At 44.7% G+C, this 19,588-nt stretch overlaps 1 protein-coding gene across 8 annotated transcripts in view; it reads right to left on the bottom strand.

Annotated features, from left to right (window-relative positions):
* The window catches only part of sh2d4a (SH2 domain containing 4A), a 45,012-nt gene extending 35,873 nt beyond the window's left edge, over nucleotides 1-9,139 (bottom strand). The window contains exons 1-2 of one of the 8 annotated variants that reach the window (XM_048543343.2): nucleotides 9,121-9,139; nucleotides 2,342-2,381 (exon numbers count right to left, since the gene is read on the bottom strand). The gene's annotated coding sequence lies outside the window, so the exon portion shown is untranslated. The other 7 variants (XM_059653439.1, XM_048543332.2, XM_048543313.2 and 4 more) reach the window with 7 other exon arrangements.
* Between the last annotated feature and the right edge of the window lie 10,449 nt (nucleotides 9,140-19,588).

Below are 19,588 nucleotides of genomic sequence, written 5' to 3'. Positions count from 1 at the left end.
GGTCAGGAACCACACACAAATTAAAAATCAGGGAAGGATGGCAGATTTCGTTGCCTGAAAAGGACTTCAATTAACTTGATGGATATTTACAGCAAACCAGTGTTTTTGTGGTCAGCATAATTGATGCTACCTCATTATACCAAGTTTTATTTCATGGGATTTGGGTTTCTCAGCTGCCTTGCTGGAAATCGATCCCATTCTTAGGTCACCAGTTCAGCCCTCATAAAGCAACCACCATGCTACAGAGTGCAGTCACCCAGAACAAACCACAGTGCAAGGTCAAATACAACATTTGTATTTATCTTTGCCAAGTAGAAGTGAAAAAAGACCCGCAAGACTTTTGCATTCTCAATGCTCAATGGCACAGCATTGGCTAGACCGTTTTGATATTGCAACTTGTACACAGCAAGTCCCGCATTGACCAATAGGTAAGTATTGTTTCGGTTAGCAGGGACAGCTCCCATGCTCTTCTTAGCAACGGTGTCAAAGGATCTTGTGCGTCTACGTGAGGGGCCAGACAGAGCCTCAGTTTAATGCTTCACTAGAAAAGATCCTATTTCCGATGGCACAATACTCCTCAGTATGGCATTTCGAGCAGTGCACAAAAATTAACGTGGGACTTAGCATCTTACCTCCAGAACCATAAATCACAGCAAATAAAAAAACAACTGGTGGGGCGGCAGAAGAAAGAAATGTTAGGTAAACACCACTAAATCTAGTTGTATTGATAGGATTCAAGCATAACAATCAAATTCTTGATACTTTAAGTGACAATCAAGCGGAAAAAAAAGCAAATGGAGCAGTACCCCATCAGCACATATACACTTCTGAAAAAAATGCTTTAATAAAAGTTTCAGCAGATACCCATTTGAATGTCAATCTGTTCTTTGAAGCAACCAGGACTCAAAATGGAAAAAGTCTCACCTCCTAGGCAGGATATCATAGTTTCAAGCCCCATGCCAGGGCACGCTGTCTGGGTGCACATTCCAGTGCAGTACTTAGGGAGGGCCAAAAGTAGTCAACTTGCAGGCAAGACATTAAATCTTATGACTAAGGGGACTGAATAGATGGCTTCTGTTTTGACATTGACTGTGTCATTTGTTCAAAAGCCCCACAAACTACTGAAATTCTTGCCAGGCAATTCCACTGATAAGAATCATTTCTTCCAAAACCACAAAAGACATCCAATGATTCATTATAATAGAGTGCGTTATATCCCAGGAACTCTACACTGACATCAAGCTTGACAATACAACTGGTATCACATGAGCAACACACAAAGCAGAAAGCCATATTTATGAGTTAATGGCTGTAAAATAATCACAAGACTCACAGCAAGAAAAGTTAAAATATTTTGTTCTTGTGGCTCATAATACATCAAAGGCGTAGACCAATTGAATTGCACAACTGCATAGTTCAATGCTATGTACCCACTATTCTAAATTCAGTTGGATCTTGGTTAATTTGTCAAGGGCCAGCAAGTGTCCAAGTATACAAATGGAATGTTCTTCCAGGCGTCATCGCTGGCAAAGGGATGTTCTTCATGAGCAGTACATTGAATGAGTCATAACTGCATGGGGCCAGGGTGAACAAAGTCACATTCTGCTCTCACTCCCATTTAAAGAGAAAAATTCATGAAAATGTAACCAAGTATTTGTAATTGGAAACATGCAGCACCATCAGGCTCTGGAGTTTCTGCCAAGAACCTAATTTATAACTGGAGCTGTTAGTTAGCAATTTATTGATTTTGAGAATCAAAATTCTTCCTCCTGCTAAACTATTATAACTGTACTGTAGTATTATGGAGTGACTGAGGCAAACTCTTAAGTGAAGTCTTAAAACACACCATCTTCATTCACCTGACATTGCCCAAATGCTTCCAAACCTCGAGTACTTCCGACACTGTCGGCTTTTAATTAAGGTATTTTCAAAGAGTGCACTTTCATGGAGGATTGAAGCCAGCGACACAGTCAATAGTTAAAATAAGTAACAACTATGTTGTACTGTGTCTATTGTAAGGACAAGTCAAATCATTTGAAACCTCCAACACACGCCATTCCTGAACCCACAAATCGAAGGTGGTGCAGAAACGAACTTTCACAGAGGTTAAAACAAAACTCTCAGGTGCCGGCGTTCGGGGAGATTTGAAATGTGAGGAACTTCAAGACCTGGAAATCCACGTTTTTGCTAACTCCTCTAATTTCTCGCACCCGAAGGAGAGCATCCATCGTGGGCAAGAAATTCCTTCTTGGAAAATGGAACGGGGGCGAAACTGGGAAAAGCCTAAAAACTTTGGGAATTTGGGAGCCACCGGCAGCACGAGGAACACAATGTAACTCACCTGGCTCATCCGTGCTCCTTCCGCACAGCTCCCAGACTTCCTGCCTCAGAGAGAGAGAGACACAAAACAAACAAAAGAAAACAGAGAAGTCAGGAAGCCCAAACGAACCCTGCCGCTTTGACCATTACGTGACAACATTAGTTCAGCCCCTTAGCCATTTAAAACAAAAAAGGTCGTGGCGGGGTGGGGGGGGGGGGGTGGTGTGATGAGTGTAGACGGTGCAGGAACGCAGTCTAATGTAAATCCACTCACCCGCCCCCGCCACCTCTCAGGTCAAACCATCACCAGTAGGACTCGGAAAAAATCTTTTGCACAGATTTGGGGAAGGCGTGGAGGCAAGCAGAGCCTGTCGTAAATTCCTGAAATACCAAACGTGCCCCGGGAACCTCACTGGGCTAGAGGTAACTGCAAAAGTATGGGAGACTGGACACTTTTCACCAGGCTAGTAAACTCGTCTTCTCTCTCCCACTGTCGCTTAAATAAACTCTCACCTCCGAAACACACATTTCTTCAAATCACCTCCTTCAATCAGCCTGCTTCATTAACATAGCCCCACCCTCTCCCTTCTCCCCACCCCCGACTGACACCTTCCTGCGCCATTCAGAACCCCCAACCCTCGTTACCCTTTGCACTCAACTCTACCTGAGAATAGGGAGGGGACAAGACCCCTGGCCTGGCCCTGATCTGCATGACGGACAGCCGCACTAACCAAACAACCTCAGCAATTCACAGCCCCTACTAGTTAAAGTCACAGTCCCTCAGGGATGAGAGACCTCCACGCTGCCGTATTGGAGTCCGAATTAAGAAGAGACGAGAATGAATAAAGAGACAGAAGTGGAAAGTACACAGGAGGAGAGGGGATTGGGGCAGATCGGTGAGGTCATGGAAAATGCATTAAAGGAATTGCAGAAACAGAGAAGGTGTATCTAAGGCACAGCGTGGGGGACTTGAAACCGAAGTAGATGAGTCACAAGGCGGGGAGGGGTCTGCAGGGAAATTAAACAGTCCATGGGTGGGAAAGGATATAATGCAGGTTAATATTGGCATTTAGTCTGGATGAATGAGTTAGGGAAAAACCAGGTTGGAACTGGGTGAAAATGGTAGTGTAGTCTGCGAGTTCATAAAATGACTATAGTGTGGAAACAAGCCCTTCGGTCCAACAAGTCCACAATGAGCCATCCCCCTAATCTACACATGGCCTGAACACGACGCGCAGTTTACTATGGCCAATCCACCTAACCTGCATATCTTTGGACCGTGGGAGGAAACCGCACAAATACGGGGAGAATGTGCAAACTTCACAAAGTCTCCCGGCGGTTGTGTTGAACCAGGGTTTCGGGCGCTGTAAGGCAGCGGTGCTAACGACTGAGTCACAGTGCCGCCCTTCGGTGAGAGTGAAGTCCGAGTTTAATATTAGGGTGTAGTTTGCCTGAATATTGGGATGCGGGATGGAAATGAAGTCCAGGTTTAACATTAGGGTGTAGTCTGGATGAATATTGGGGTGTGATGTGAGAGTGAAGTTCAAGTCTAACATTAGGGTGTAGTCTGGGTGAATATTGGGGTGCAATGTGGGAGTGAAGTTCAGGTCGAATGTTGGGGCGTAGCCTTGGTTAATGTGCTGCGGATGTGCCTAAAACAGGTTAACGGTTGGAGAGGGATAACCCCGTGTTACAGTCTTTGCTGGTGAAGTATCTGGAGCTGAAATATCGTCCATTGATTCCATTCACTGACCCGGAGGGAATTCCCAACCTCTTCTGGTTTAATGTCATGAATGGAGCTAATGCTGCTGTCAATCCATTCTCAGACCGAGTAGAACGAAATTGTACTTTTTTTGGTAACAGCTTTGACTTGTGGTTTCGTGAGGAACTGATAAGTTTCTCTCAACACTTTAAATCAAAAGAACCCCGTGTTGGACACAACAGCGGGTCAATGAGAGTGAAAAGTTCCCGAATGACCGCCTGAGGGAGCTCAGAGCCAGGGAACCAGCTGTTTCCTTCTCTGAAAACGATGCTCTTTCTGTGTTAAACGTTTGTTCCTTGAAGTTGCACTTCTTGAAGTCGAAAGCGATTGGCATCCACATCATGCCGGACGGTTGAGCAAGCATTTATTGACCGTCGAGAAGGGGAGTGTGAATCGCTTTCTTAAACCGCTGCATTCGACATGGTTTAGAGATTGTAGGAACCCCAGATGCTGGAGAACCTGAGAAGACCAGGTGTAGAGCTGGACGAACATAACAGGCCAAGTAGCATCAGAGGAGCAGGTAGGTTCAGACATAGTGCAGTTTGGAAGAAAGTCCCTGGACTTTGACCTAGTGACGGTGAAGAATAGGGATATAATTCCAGGTCTGGTTGGGATGTGGCTGAAGGGCAAATTTGCAGGTGGTTTTCTCCTGTATGAGTTGGTCTTTATAAGTGAGAGGTCGCAGGTTTGAGGGTGCTGTGGCTTGAATCTTAGTAACATAGTATAGTGCATCACCTGGTACACACTGCAGCCGCAGGTGAAGGGCATGCATGCTGAAGATGGGATGGTTTATTGACTTCCTTTGAACGTTGAGTCAGTTCATCAACCCACAATACATTTTTCTGACATGGATACCTTTTATTTCCTCATTCCAAACCTTGTCATTTGAGCTGCTACCTCTGCTTTTACTGTAGTTGGGAACACAAACAAGCTTTTATTTTATTGTTTCAAAAAAAAAATATTGTTGGCAAGTTCTGAGCTTTTTGTTTTTCATGTGCCAGCCTCAGTTTGAATGAAAACAAAAGCAGAAGTTGCTGGAAAAGCTCAGCAGGTCTGGCAGTTTCTGTGAAGAAAAAAAAATCAGAGTTAACATTGCGGGTCCGGTGGCCCTTCCACAGAACTTCTTCAGTACGACAGGGTTCAGTTTGATGTTTTAGTTGTAGGAATTTGGGAACAGGAGTGGGCCATTCAGTCCTTCAAGCCTCCTCCACGGTTCAATAAGATCCTGGCTGATCCATGGCCTGATTCTGTATGCCTGCCCTGGGGCCTATTTCCCTTGATACCATTAGTTAATAAAAGAAAAGTCTATCACTTTTAAGTTTAATAACTCATTGGGTGAGATCCAGGAACTCCCTTCAAAGTTGTGCTGTGACTGTACCTACACCACATGGAATGCAGCATTTTACAGACATTCACTCACTAGTTCTTGAGGGCAATTTGACAAATAAATGCTGGATTGCCCCTGACAACAACAGCTCTTCATAACAAAGTGTGGGGCTGGATGAACACAGCAGGCCAAGTAGCATTTTAGGAGCACAAAAGCTGACGTTTTGGGCCTAGACCCTTCATCAGAAAAGGGGGATGGGGAGTGCGTTCTAAAATAAATAGGGGGAGGGGGCCTGAAGATAGAGGAAAAGGTAGGTGGAGCGGAGAGTATGGGTGGGGTGGCAGGGAGGGGATAGGTCAGTCTAGGCAGGATGGACAGGTCAAGGGGGCAGGATGAGGTTAGTAGGTAGGAAATGGAGGTGCAGCTTGAGATAGGAGGAGGGGATAGGTGAGAGGAAGAACAGATTCGGGAGGCGGGGATGAGCTGGGCTGGTTTTAGGATGCAGTGGAGGGAGGGGAGATTTTGAAGCTGGTGATATTCACATTGATACCATTGGGCTGCAGGCTTCCCAAGTGGAATATGAGTTGCTGTTCCTGCAACATTCTGGTGGCATCATTGTGGCACTGCAGGAGGCCCAGGATGGAGATGTCGTCTAAGCAATGGGAGGGGGAGTTGAAATGGTTCATGACTGGGAGGCGCAGTTGTTTACTGCGAACCGAGCGTAGGTGTTCCGCAAAGCAATCCGCAAGCCTCCGCTTGGTTTCCCCAATGTAGAGGAAGCCACACCGTGTACAGCGGATGCAGAATACCACATTGGCGGATGTGCAGGTGAACATCTGCTTGATGTGGAAAGTCATCTTTGGGCCTGGGATGGGGGTGAGGGAGGTGGTGTGGGAGCAGGTCTAACACTTACTGCCATTGCAGGGGAAGGTGCCGGGTGTGATGAGGCTGGAGGGGAATGTGGAGTGGACAAGGGAGTCGCAGAGAGAGTGGTCTCTCCAGAAGGCAGGCAAGGGTGGGGATGGAAAAATGTCTTTGGTGGTGGGGTCAGATTGTAGATGGTGGAAGTGTCGGAGGATGATGCGTTGTATCCGGAGGTTGGTGGGGTGGTATGTGAGGACTAGGGGGATTCTGTTTGGGTGGTTATTGCGAGGACGGGGTGTGAGGGATGAGGTGCGGGAAATGCGGGAGACATGGTCGAGGGCGTTCTTGACCACTGTGGGGGGAAAGTTGTGGCCCTTGAAGAAAGAGGACATCTGGGATGTGTGGGAGTGAAATGCCTCATCTTGGGAGCAGATGCAGCGGAGGCGAAGGAGTTGGGAATAGGGGATGGAATTTGTGCAGGAAGGTGGGTGGGAGGAGGTATATTCCAGGTAGCTGTGGGAGTCGGCAGGCATGAGGTGGCACTGATAGCTCCCAAGAGGAGTTCGAGCAGTTCATCCACTTCACCAACACCTTCCACCTCAACCTCAAGCTCACCTGAAACATCTCCAACACATCCCTCACCTTCCTGGACCTTTCTGCCTCCATCTCGGGCAACCAGCTAGAAACCGATGTCCGTTTCAAGCCCACCGATTCCACAGCTACCTGGAATACAACTCCTCCTCCCACCTACCTTCTTGCAAAAATTCCATCCCCTATTCCCAATTCCTTTGCCTCTGCCGCATCCGCTCCGAGGATGCGGCGTTTCACTCCCGCACATCCCAGATGTCCTCATTCTTCAAGGGCCGCAACTCCCCACCCCCCTCGCACCTCCCAGTCACGAACCATTTCAACTCCCACTCCCATTCCTTAGATGACATGTCCATCCTGGGCCTCCTGCAGTACCATAATGATGCCACCTGTAGGTTGCAGGAACAGCAAGTCATATTCCGCTTGGGAACCCTGCAGCCCAATGGTATCACTGTGGATTTCACCAGCTTCAAAATCACTCCTCCCCCCACCCACTGCAGCCCCAAAACCAGCCCAGCTTGTCCCCACCTGCCTAAACTGTTCTTCCTCCCACCTATCCCCTCCTCCCACCTCGAGCAGCACCTCCATTTCCTACCTACTAACTTCATCCCGCCCCCTTGACCTGTCCGTCCTCCCAGGACTGACCTATCCCCTCCCTACCTCCCTACCCATACACTCCTCTGCACCTATCTTCTCCTCTATCTATCTTCAGTCTGCCTCCTCCCACTCCCTATTTATTTCAGAACCCTCTCCCCTCTCCCTTTTCTGATGGAGGGTCTAGGCCCAAAACATCAGCTTTTGTGCTCCTAAGATGCTGCTTGGCCTGCTGTGTTCAGCCAGCCCCACACTTGGATTCTCCAGCATCAGCAGTTCCCATTATCTCTAACAACAGCTCTTATTTGCATTTCCTTTTTTAAAAAAAAAACCACTCCAGGAATGTTTTTTGTCACAGAACTGCATCCAGTAAGGGTTCTTTCACTGGGCCACCTCCTCAGGATTGTCCATTCATTGCATCACCACAGGGTATATTCTTTCTCTGGATCCCTGTCCTGGAGTGACCGCTCACTGGACCATCCTCTCAGGAATATCCTTTCATTGGATTCACAACCAGGAGAAATCTCTCCATGATTCATTCATTGGTGATCACTCACAAACAAGGATGACTGTCTTCTGCTTACAGGTTCAGTCCACAGGTGGTTGTACAGACTGATGCTGCTATCAAAGGCATTGTTAAACTTGGGGAAGAAGGTGGTCATGGGAAGAGGTAGGTGGGGTATTGGTGTGGCAGCGTGTCATTTGCACAGTTTTCACCTGGCTTCTGCCTTTTTCCCAGCGGCAAGTCTCAAGATGCTCGACGCGTTCCCAGATGCTCCTCTTCTGCTTTGGCAGCGTCGGGCCAGTGATTCCCAGGTGGCGATGGGACCGGTAAAAGTATCCTTGAAGCGCTTCCTCTATCCACCCAAAGGCTTGCCTGCTATTTCAAAGCTGGGAGTAGAGCAGCAGCACCCCTATGATAGTCATGCAGACTATGTGCCTAGCCCATCATAGCTGATCAAGGCTGGCCAGTGCCTCAGTGCTGGGGATGTTGGCCTGGTGGAGGATGTTGGTGTTGGTGTGTCTTTCTTCCCAGCGGATTTGCATGATCTTGCGCAGGCAGCGTTGGTACCGCTTCAGTGCCTTGAGGTGTCTGCTGTAGATAGTCCATGTCTCAGAGCCATATAGGCAGGTGAGAGCTACCAATTACCACCTCAAAGAAAGCAGTAATCTGTCTGCATCAATTTCGAACAGGAAATAGTTGGCGTGTTGTGACAGTATGCCAGAGATTTGATAGTCAAAAGTTCCCCCAATTTTGGGCCTTGGACCTCATTGGCATTTTTATTAGCTTTGTGGATGCCAAATGGCACCCAGGGTAGCTCATCATTACCAGAACAAAGTGCAACTGCCTGCCTCCCCATGCAGATGGAGAGAGGATTCTTTGGGTGTTTTAGCAGTTAGTCATGTTCATACAATTTCACTCAAGTATTTTGTAGTTTGTCAGTGCGTGCACAAGTTAGAATTATCTCATCATGACCACATGTTAGTATTACATGCAATGATTTATTTTCAGTGGTATTGTTTAAGGATTGGTCTTTATGCTGTTAGCCGTTGTTGACATTAGCAAGTGATCCCAGATGCTTTTGAATGATGTTCTAACTTCACTCTCATGCCAGATGTCAGTTGTAAAATAGGATTAGCGCTAGATAAGAAAACATCAAGATACCTTGTGTGGTCCATGGAGAATCTGGTGGTCAAACAATCCTTTCTGTTATTGAGATGGCACAATAAAGAGAGCACCAATGAAAATGGGATGCAGGCTTTGAGCTCCTATACCCTGGAGACAATCTGAAAGAAGATACATGCCAGGTGTGTGTCAGGACACCAGTTTCGAGTTTGCTCGTGCATATTTATTAAGATTTTTTATGTGCGATTTTAGGTTGCATTTTACAAAATCTAGCACAGCAAATTAGTTGGATTTATTTTTTTGTTCAACCTTTTAGCAAGCAAATCTTCTCAAAACTCGCTAGCAAGCAAATAGCCAGAACAGATTGAAGGAGTTTGTTTTTGTCATTCCTGAACAGATACTTAAACTTCTAGAAAAATGAAAAAATCTTTACTAAACACCTCTATCCTTTGAATGAGGTGTAGACCTCTAAATGAATGAATGGTTTCTTTTTGCGGTTCGTTTGCTTCATACCTCTCAATATCTGCTGCTACATTGTGAAGCTGTAGAGCCAGATCATGGAGGGGTCTGTGTGAAGGAGAGCTGCACCAAAAGCCGACCAAGACTGTTTAGGTGGTGTGAAGGAAAAGATTTTTGTTTGTAAGACAATTTATTGCCATCTTTTATTTTGCTGTCTCTGAACGGTTTCCAGCTGCTTTGAGACAATCTTAAGAGGCAGTGACATGATGTTAATCTCATTGCACTTGTAATCCAGAACCCTAAGATGATGTTCTGTGGGCATGGGTTTGAATCCCACTGTAGTAAATGGTGAAATTCAAATTCAGGAGAAATCTGGAATCAATTACTTGTCTAATTATTGGCCGTGTGAATTGATGGATTGTCATAAAAACTCATTTGGTTGACTAATGTCCTCTGAGGAAGGAAATCTGCAGTCCTCACCTGGTCTGGCCAACTTGTAACTCCAGATCTACAGCAATAGGTTGACTCTTAATTAATTGCTGGGCATTAAACCCTGGCCTGGACAATGATACCAACATACCATGAATTAAAAACAATCTAAGCTTTTCCAACATGAAGACTGTAGATGTTTGCTTGGAAGGCTTGAACACATTGTTGGAATTGTTGTTTGAGCTGAGACTATCCCATGGATGCTTTGTTCAAGACAATACTCATCTGCTAAGCAGCCATTCTAAACTGCCACTGGTAGCCAGGAGCCTGGAGGAGTGAAGCTCATCTGTGGTAGGAAAGGCAATGATGAAGGCACGTTTGGTGGTGTTGGGGTATTAGGAGTGAGGAGATGCTTTGTAACTGAGAAATTGTAAATGTCCCCTCAGCCACTTTTATTAGAGGCTTGAAGCTCATATTGGCCTTTCTTTGAAGGTGCAGACCTGAATCATAGTCTTTAGTGTGTTTTCCTTCTTGCATTCGAAGGTTAGTGGACCTGGCTTCACATAGGATACAGCATATCTGACTGATGTTGTACCAGGTCAGAGAAATCCACACTATGCTGACCAATTATCTTCAGTCAAAAGTCAGGGGTTTTGAGTTACAGACTGTGAGCTCATCAATGTGGAGATGAATGGGATCTAGATTAGGTACAATGGAATTATTTAAATCCTTGTGAAAAGTTTTTGTATTTAACCCTTAGTTTTGTTTCTCAAAAGAAAATAGCAAATGCTACGAGTCACTTGAGCTTAGGGTCACACAGATAACTCATCTGCTTTACCTGTGCTGCCAATCTTTTGGAATGGCAGCTCCAGGATGCTTGCCAGCACAGTGGTTAAGCAGATACCATGTTGATGGAAAAGGGGTACTGGCCATGTTAACGAAGGCACTGGTAAAACCACATCCCAGAGACATCAGGTTGTCCTAACCTACACAGTGCAAAAGGTAGTTCATCAACTTACTCCTACCCTTTTTGTTTTAACAAATACACCATCTTCTCCTGCTCTTAAAACTCCCACTCCTCAGGTACCATGAATAGTTTTTGTTGCCTTGCCTAAACAAAGATATACAGGCATTGGAGGCAGTCCAGAGAAGGTTCACCTGGTTGATCTTGGGTATGGAGGGTACTTGTGGAGAGGTTGAGTAGTTTGGACCTGTACTTTTTGGAATTTAGAAAATGAGAAGCGACCTTATTGAAACATACAAGATTCTTAGAAGCCTTGACAAGGTAGATGCTGAGAGTTTCTTTTTCCCCCTTGTTAGAAGGTCTAGGCGTCAGAGATCATAATCTCCAGAGTAATGGGTAACCCATATTAGACATTGAGCAGGAGATTTTTTTCCCTGAGGGTGGTGAATCAGTGGAATTCTTTAACATAGAGTGCAGTAGAGCTGAGTTATTAAGTGAATTCAAGGCTGACATAGACACATTTTTAATCAGAAAGGGAATCTAAGGTTATGGAGTTGAGGATGATGAGATCAGCCATGATTTCATTGATGGCACAGCATATCCAATCTCCAAAAACCCTCTTTTTTTTATTTCCAAAGTTCTTCAAGATATTGTCGTTGGCCAGTCCTAGCTTACCTTTCCTTTCCAATTTGATTATGCTCATCTCCTGCTGAAACTCTCATCCATGCATATGTTGCCTCTGGATTTGATCTATCTAATGTCTTCCTAATTGACATACCATCTTCCACCTGATTTTAAACAAGGGCTTATTCAAAATAGCTGCTGCCCAGTTAGCGTGAGCGTTTGAGCCAAGGTTCCGTAAACTGGATTAGGCTGCTTCAAGCTTGTCTTGCATCCTGTTATCCATTATCAGGTCATTTTGATGCAGTAGATGTGCCAGGCGAAATGTGACATTGGAGATGATGAGATTGTAGTGTGTTTGATCGGATTACTATGATGCTGCTAAAACACCCAATTGTAGAGTTAATGAGTACAAGTGGAGGACAATTAGTAATTGGCTGTTGAATGGAACACTGAGGGGTCTTGTGGTGCCCATGGTAGCGTCCCTACCCCTGGACTGCGGCTCAAGTCGCACCTGCTCCAGCGGTGTGTAATTACATTTCTGAACATGTTGATTAGAAAACTCGGTGAACAGAACACCGAGTAATGATGACTGATTTCAATGATACACTCACATATCAGTTTTAAATGTTAGAGCTCCTCTCCTCTACCAAACCCATTATTCAGACCTCCTGCTGTATGAGCCACTCCTTTATCTGTAAAGAGAAAATTTCCTCATTGTCTATTTCTTTAGAACTGGTCACTTATTCAGCCGTGGATACCTTTTTAATGCGATGGTTGCTAAGAAACTTTTTTCCCAGGAGATTGCTTATACTTTTGAAAGGAAGCATACATGTTAAAGGGGCCCTTATTCTAACCAGCAGACCTCCTAGACGGTTTGATATGAGCTGACAGATCAGACTTATCACTGGAATGCTTAGATCACTTTCTGAAGACTGAAATGCAAGGAAAAAGAAACTGCTGATAAAGAGTTGCAGAAGATTTAAAAGGCCAAGTGCCGATTTAAGCCAAAGGCACAAACTACATGTTAATTTATCACAGTCATACGGTTACACAGCATGGAAGCAAACCCTTTGTCTAACTTGTCTGCGCTGAGCAAATATCCAATCTGACCTAGTCCCATTTGCCAGCATTTGGCCCATAGGCCTCTTTAAACCGACATATTCATGTACCATCCATACACCTTTTAAATTGTACCAGCCTCCACCTCTTTCTCTGGCAACTCGTTCTGTAAACTCACCTACCATCTGCATGAAAAGGCGGTCCCTCAAATTTCTTTTAAGTTTCTCCCCTCTCACCTTAAACCTGTGCTGTCTAATTTTGGACTCCCCTACCCTAGGAAAAAGACCTTGGCTATTCGCCCTATCCATGCCCTTCATGATTTTATAAATCTTCAAAACATCACCCCTTGGTGTCCAATGCTCCTGGGGAGAAGTTCCCCCAGCCTATTCAACTTCTCCCTATAGCTCAAACCCTCCAACCCCAGCAACATCCTTGTAAACTTTCTGAGCCCTCTCAAGTTTCACAACATCCTTCCTATAGTAGGGAGACCAGAATTGAATGCAGTATTCTAAAAGTGGCATTTACAGCCACAACATGACACCCCAACTCCTATACTCAGTGTTGTGACCAATGAAAGCAAAAGTACCTAGCATCTTCTTCACCATCCTGTCTATCTGCGACTTCACTTTGAAGGAACTGTGTACCTGTGCCCCTAAAATAATGGCACCACGTTAGCCTCTCTCCAGTCTTTCAGCACCTCACCTGTGGCTGTCAATGATCAAATATCTCAACAAGGGGACCAGCAGTCTCTTCTGGGATACACCTGGTCAGGTCCTTGGGATTTAGAACATAGAACATTACAGCACAGTACAGGCCCTTCAGCCCTTGATGTTGTGCCGACCTGTCATACCGATCTCAAGCCCATCTAACCTGCACTATTCCATGTACATCCATATGCTTATCCAATGACAACTTAAATGTACCTAACGTTGGCGAATCTACTACCGTTGCAGGCAAAGCGTTCCTTTCCCTTACTACTCCCTGAGTAAAGAAACCACCTCTGATATCTGTCCTATATCTTTCACCCTTCAGTTTAAAGCTATGCCCCCTCGTGCTCGCCGTCACCATACTAGAAAAAGGCTCTCCCTATCCACCCTATCTAACCCTCTGATTATTTTATATGTTTCAATTAAGTCACTTCTCAACCTTCTTCACTCTAATGAAAACAGCCTCAAGTCCCTCAGCCTTTCCTCGTAAGACCTTCCCTCCATACCAAGCAACATCCTAGTAAATCTCCTCTGCACCCTTTCCAAAGCTTCCACATCCTCCTCATAATGCGGTGACCAGAACTGTACACAATACTCCAATTGCGGCTGCACCAGAGTTTTGTACAGCTTCACCATAACCTCCTAGTTCCGGAACGCGATCCCTCTATTAATAAAAGCCAAAACACTGTATGCCTTCTTAACAGCCCTGTCAACCTGGGTGGCAACTTTCAAGGATCTGTGTACATGGACACCGAGATCTCTCTGCTCATCTACACTACCAAGAATCTTACCATTAGCCCAGTATTAGCCTTCCGGTTATTCCTACCAAAGTGAATCACCTCACACTTGTCTGCGTTAAACTCCATTTGCCACCTCTCAGCCCAGCTCTGCAGCTTATCTATGTCTCTTTGCAACCTACAGCATCCTTCGTCACCATCCACAACTCCACCGACCTTAGTGTCGTCTGCACATTTACTGACCCATCCTTCTACGCCCTCGTCCAGGTCATTTATAAAAATGACAAACAGCAGTGGACCCAAAACTGACTCTTGCGGTACACCACTAGTAACTGGTCTCCAGGATGAACATTTCCCATCAACTACCACCCTCTGTCTTCTTTCAACAAGCCAATTTCCGATCCAAACTGCTATATTTCCCACAATTCCATTCCTCCGTATTTTGTACAATAGCCTTCTGCGGGGAACCTGATCGAACGTCTTGCTGAAATCCATATGCACTACATCAACCGGTTTACTCTCATCTACCTGTTTGGTCACTTTCTCGAAGAACTCAATAAGGTTTGTGAGGCACGACCTTCCCTTCACAAAACCGTGCTGACTATCCCTAATCAATTTATTCTTTTCTAGATGATTATAAATCCTATCCCTTATAACCTTTTCCAACACTTTACCAACAACTGAGGTAAGGCTCACTGGTCTATAATTACCAGGGTTGTCTCTACTCCACTTCTTAAACCTTCATGTGTTTTAAAACTTCCAGCATCTCCTCTTCCACAATGTGGACACTTTTTCAAGACATCCCTATTCCAAGCTGCCTAGTTTCCATATCCTTCTCCACTTTAAACACTGATGCAAAGTATTGTCATTTTTGACTAGGGAAGGAAGTGCAGGGAATGGAAAAATTGAGATTATGAACATGAAATTTGGAATTTACTTTGCATTAAAGAGGCAAAGATTTGTGCCTTTTCCAGCATACAGCCATCATATCTATTCCAGCTATACAAAAGTCTGGTTCGGCCACATCTGGAGTATTGTGTCCAGGTCTGGAAAGATGTGGAAGCGTTGGAAAAGGTGCAGAGGAGATTTACCAGGACGTTGCCTGGAATGGAGGGAAGGTCTTATGAGGAAAGGTTGAGACAGCTCAGGCTTTTCTCTTTAGAATGACGAACGATGAGTGGTGACTTGATAGAGGTGTACAAAATGATCAGAGATATAGATAGAGTAGACAGCCAGAGACTCTTTCCTAGGGTGGAGGTAGCTATTACAACGGGGCATAGTTTTAAAGTGAGTGGAGACAGATATAGGGGAGACGTCAAAGGAAGGTTCTTTACTCGGAGAGTGGTAGGGGCGTGGAATACATTGCTGGAGAGGGTAGTGGAGTTGGCCACAGTGGCATTTAAGTGGCTATTAGATAGGCATATGGATGATAGTATAAGGTAGGTGTGGAGGCTAGATAGATCTTTAGGATTAGCGTAAAAGCTCAGCACAACATCGTGGGCTGAAGGGCCTGTACTGTTCTATGTTCCTTATCTCTATCCGGAGTAGCTTTGTACAGCCTCGGCAGTGCATCTCTGCTTTTGTATTCTAGCCCTCTTAAAATGAATGTTAATATTGCATTTGCCTTCCTGTTGCCAACTGAACTTGCATGTTAACTCGAAGAGAATCCTGACCTGGGAGTCCCAAGTCCCTTTGTGCTTCAGATTTCTGAAGCCTTATTTGAAAATAGTCTATGCCTCTATGGTTTCCACTAAAGTGCCTACCCTCACACCTTTCCACATTGTATTCCATCTACTACTTCTTTGCTCATTCTCCTAGCCTAAACAACTCCTCCTGCAGCCTCCCTACTTTCTCAACGCTACCTGTCCCTCTACCTGTCTTTGTATCATCTGCAAACTTAGCAACAATATCCTCAGTTCCTATGTCCCGATCATTAACGTTTAACACGGTCCTAACACCGACCCCCTGCAGGACTCAACACGTCACCAACTTCCATCACAAAAAAGACCCCTTTATCCCCACTCTTTGCTTTCTGCCAGTCAACTAATTCTCTATCCATACTGGAATCTTGCCTTTAACATTACAGGCTCTTATCTTATTTAGCAACCTCCTTTTGCAGGTCATTGTCAAATGCCTGGCGGATATCCAAATAAGTCACATCCACTGACTCTCCTTTCATGTAACTTGTTCATTACCTCCTCAAAGAATTCATCGAATCCTTAGAGTGGAAGCAGGCCATTCAGCCCATGCCAACCGCCCACCCCAAAGACCACCCCACCCTGACCCACCCCCTACCATTTCCCTGTAATTCTCCATTTCTTGCAGTTAATCTGCCTAGCCTGTACATCTTTGGACTGTGGGAGGAAACCAGAGCACCCGGACGAAACCCCACACAGACACAGGCACATCGTGCAAACTCTATACAGCCCGAGGCTGGAATTGAATTCGGGTCTCTGGTCCTGTGATGCAGTGTTGCTAACCACTGAGCCACTATGCCACCCTTCCATTATATTTGTCAGGCATGCCCGCCACCTCATTTCCCCCACACAACTCTTGAAAAAGCAGTACTGACTCAGCCCTATTCTATCATGCACTTTCAAGTACTCTGCGATCTCATCTTTAATAATGGACTCTTAAAATTTTACCAGCAACCAAGGTCAGGCCAACTGGCATTTAATTTTCTGCTTTTCACCTCCTCCCTTAAACAGGGGTGTTACATTAGCCATTTTCCAGTCCTCTGGGACTCTTGCTGACTCCAGTGATCCCTGAAAGATCACCTCTGATGCCTCCACTATCTTTTCATTTTTCTTCATCAAATCGCTGGGGTGTTGTGCCCCAGTGCTCAGACAGTAGCCCCACCATCTAGGCACCCCCTCAAAAAAGATTATTTTTCACGTTGTGAGTTAAATATGACCTGTTTGGAAAGGGGACCACGTGATAGCAGTTAACTTATCTCCCTGATGACAGAGCGTGAAGCTTCCCCTTACCTCAATCCCACTCTCTCATCAGTATGGGGCTAGATTAGTAGTCAGCGCCCTACCAGAGTTGCTTGACCACCAGATTAGTTTGTGAATGTAAGAATCTCCTCCTTGTCCCAAAAACCTGTTCGAGAATTGGCCTATAGAACGTGAGCCAAAATGCAGCCCTTGCTGGATTCTCAAATCTCAAAATCTACCTGTTAGCATCTTTTTGTCAGCTATAGCTTCAGATGACCACTCATTAATATGAAGTATTTTAATTTCTTACAGAACTTTCAAAAAAATCATGAGGGGCATGGATAGGATGAATTGTCAGGGTCTTTTCCCAGGGTGGAGGAATCCAAATCTAGAGGCACAGGTTTAAGGTGAGAGGGGAAAGATTTAAAAGGGACCTAAGGGACAACTTTTTCGCTTAGAGATTGACGCACGTATGGAATGAGCTGCCAGAGGAAGTGGTGGACAATTACAACATTTAAAAGGCATCTGTATGGGTACATGAATAGGAAGGGTTTAGAGGGATATGTGTCAAATACTAGCAAATGGGACTAGATTAATTTAGGATATCTGGTTAGCACAGATGAGTTGGACTGAAAGGCCTGTATCCATTATATATAGCTCTATCACTCTATAACTTGCAGGATGACAGCATTGCTGACGGGGCCAGCATTTACTGCCTATCCCTAATTGCCCAGAGAGCAGGTAAAAGTCAGCTGCCACTGAGAATCTGGAGTCACATGTAGGCTAGGCCACACCAGGTAAGAGTAGCATTTTCCTTCCCTAAAGGACATTAATGAACCAGATGGGGTTTCCCCCTGACAATTGGCAAGGGATTCATGGTTATCATATAGACTCTTAATTCCAGATTTTTGTGCAATTTTAATTCCACCATCTACTGTAGCAGGATTCAAGCCCAGATCCCCAGAACATTACCTGATCTCTGGATTAATAGTCCAGTGATAATAACGCTAAGCCATTGCCTTCACTTTAATTAATTAGCTAGTTGGCTAGACTGCAGGACAGAATACCATCTTGGGTTCGATCCCTGTAGCACTGTGATAATTCATGGACATCTGGTTCTTTATTTTGCCCCATGCTTGATGTAGAATGGTGCCCGTGAAGCTATATTGTTGCTTTCGCATGTGAGGGTCTGAAAGGGTTAATGCTGAGGCATTGCTGAAGCACCAGTCACAGTTATGATGTCGTATGGACTTAGTATGGAAGGAGTTTAGGATAACAAGGGAGTGAGAAATGCCATCCTTATCTCCCTCATTCTCTAACAGTATTTATCACAACAGTGTAACTTGCACATTATTGTTATCATGCAACAAACCACTTCCTTAACATTGTTGAGATTTTCATTTCTTTACCTTCCAGGAAGAATCCTCAATAGCAGTGACAGAGCTCATGCTAAACAGGAAACAACCCTCAAATACAACTGAGGAAGTGAGCACATTGGTTTCTCAAATATATTCATCACCATGAATTGAGGACCATGTCCAAGTTAAACAACAATTTTAGGCAAAGAGGCAACAAACTTCAACACCGATTTATCAACAAATTTGAGAATAAAAATCTGCTGACACAAATCGAAGACCTTGTGCAGACTGTTCCATGGAAGCCACCATTGAGAAGAAAGACAAATTTCCTTCAGAACTAAGATTCTGAATTCAGGAAGAATTTGCTTATCAATCTAGCTTACTGCAAAAACACAGTTACCTGTTTGCACAAAACAGCAGCCCTCTGAAGAAAATTTCATGAGTTTTAAGCACCACCTGATACTGCAGTGGATTCATTTCCTTTATCAGCAGGAAAGACATCTTCCCCAAAGAAAAATCAAGAGATCACAAGGCCTTCCAGTTTAAAAGGACTCTCAGGACTCACACATGCAGGAATAGAATCAAAGTCCAATAGTTTTCAACTCAGGGACTGATCAACCATCCAAGTGTGAAGAGAATGCTTTCTGAGAGAATAGTGAAACCCCAGGTGGTCTAAGTTTGAGAAGTCAGTGTTTTGGGGAGGATGGAGTAGTTGTAGAATAAGATTCATATTAATAGTAGAAAACTTGTGGTGGTATAGGAATCTGAAAGGCTTAATGCTGAAGGATACATTAAGCACCATCCATTGTAATGGGCTTGGTGTCAGATCAACTTAGGATCTTGAAGTCATAACACCTATCCTCTTAGTCGCTGTAACAATGTCTATCATCAATATAACTTGTACATAGTAACAATCATATGATAAACTTTATCAGAGCCCTTTCATTTTAGACTGCCAAAATGGTGTTGCTATACCATTTTAGACTAAGACCCTATGTACCTACTTTGAAAAGAACTAAAAGGACTCCTGCATCTATAGCTGGGAGCTTTTGTCAGATCCTTTCTGCCAAACTGTCTGTTTTTGGAAGGGAATCCTGAATGAAAGGCCTTAATACTATACCTAGGGAATTCAAGAGAAAAATTACGAGGCAGTTTTCCCAAAGGCAGGAGCTGCTGAGTTAATTGAAACTTCCTAGACTGAGGTTGATAAATGTGATGGTAACAAGGGATCTGA

The sequence above is a fragment of the Stegostoma tigrinum genome, chromosome 1 (assembly GCF_030684315.1).
Source record: "Stegostoma tigrinum isolate sSteTig4 chromosome 1, sSteTig4.hap1, whole genome shotgun sequence".
Lineage (NCBI taxonomy): Eukaryota > Metazoa > Chordata > Chondrichthyes > Orectolobiformes > Stegostomatidae > Stegostoma > Stegostoma tigrinum.
This window is presented reverse-complemented; position numbering and strand designations above follow the sequence as displayed.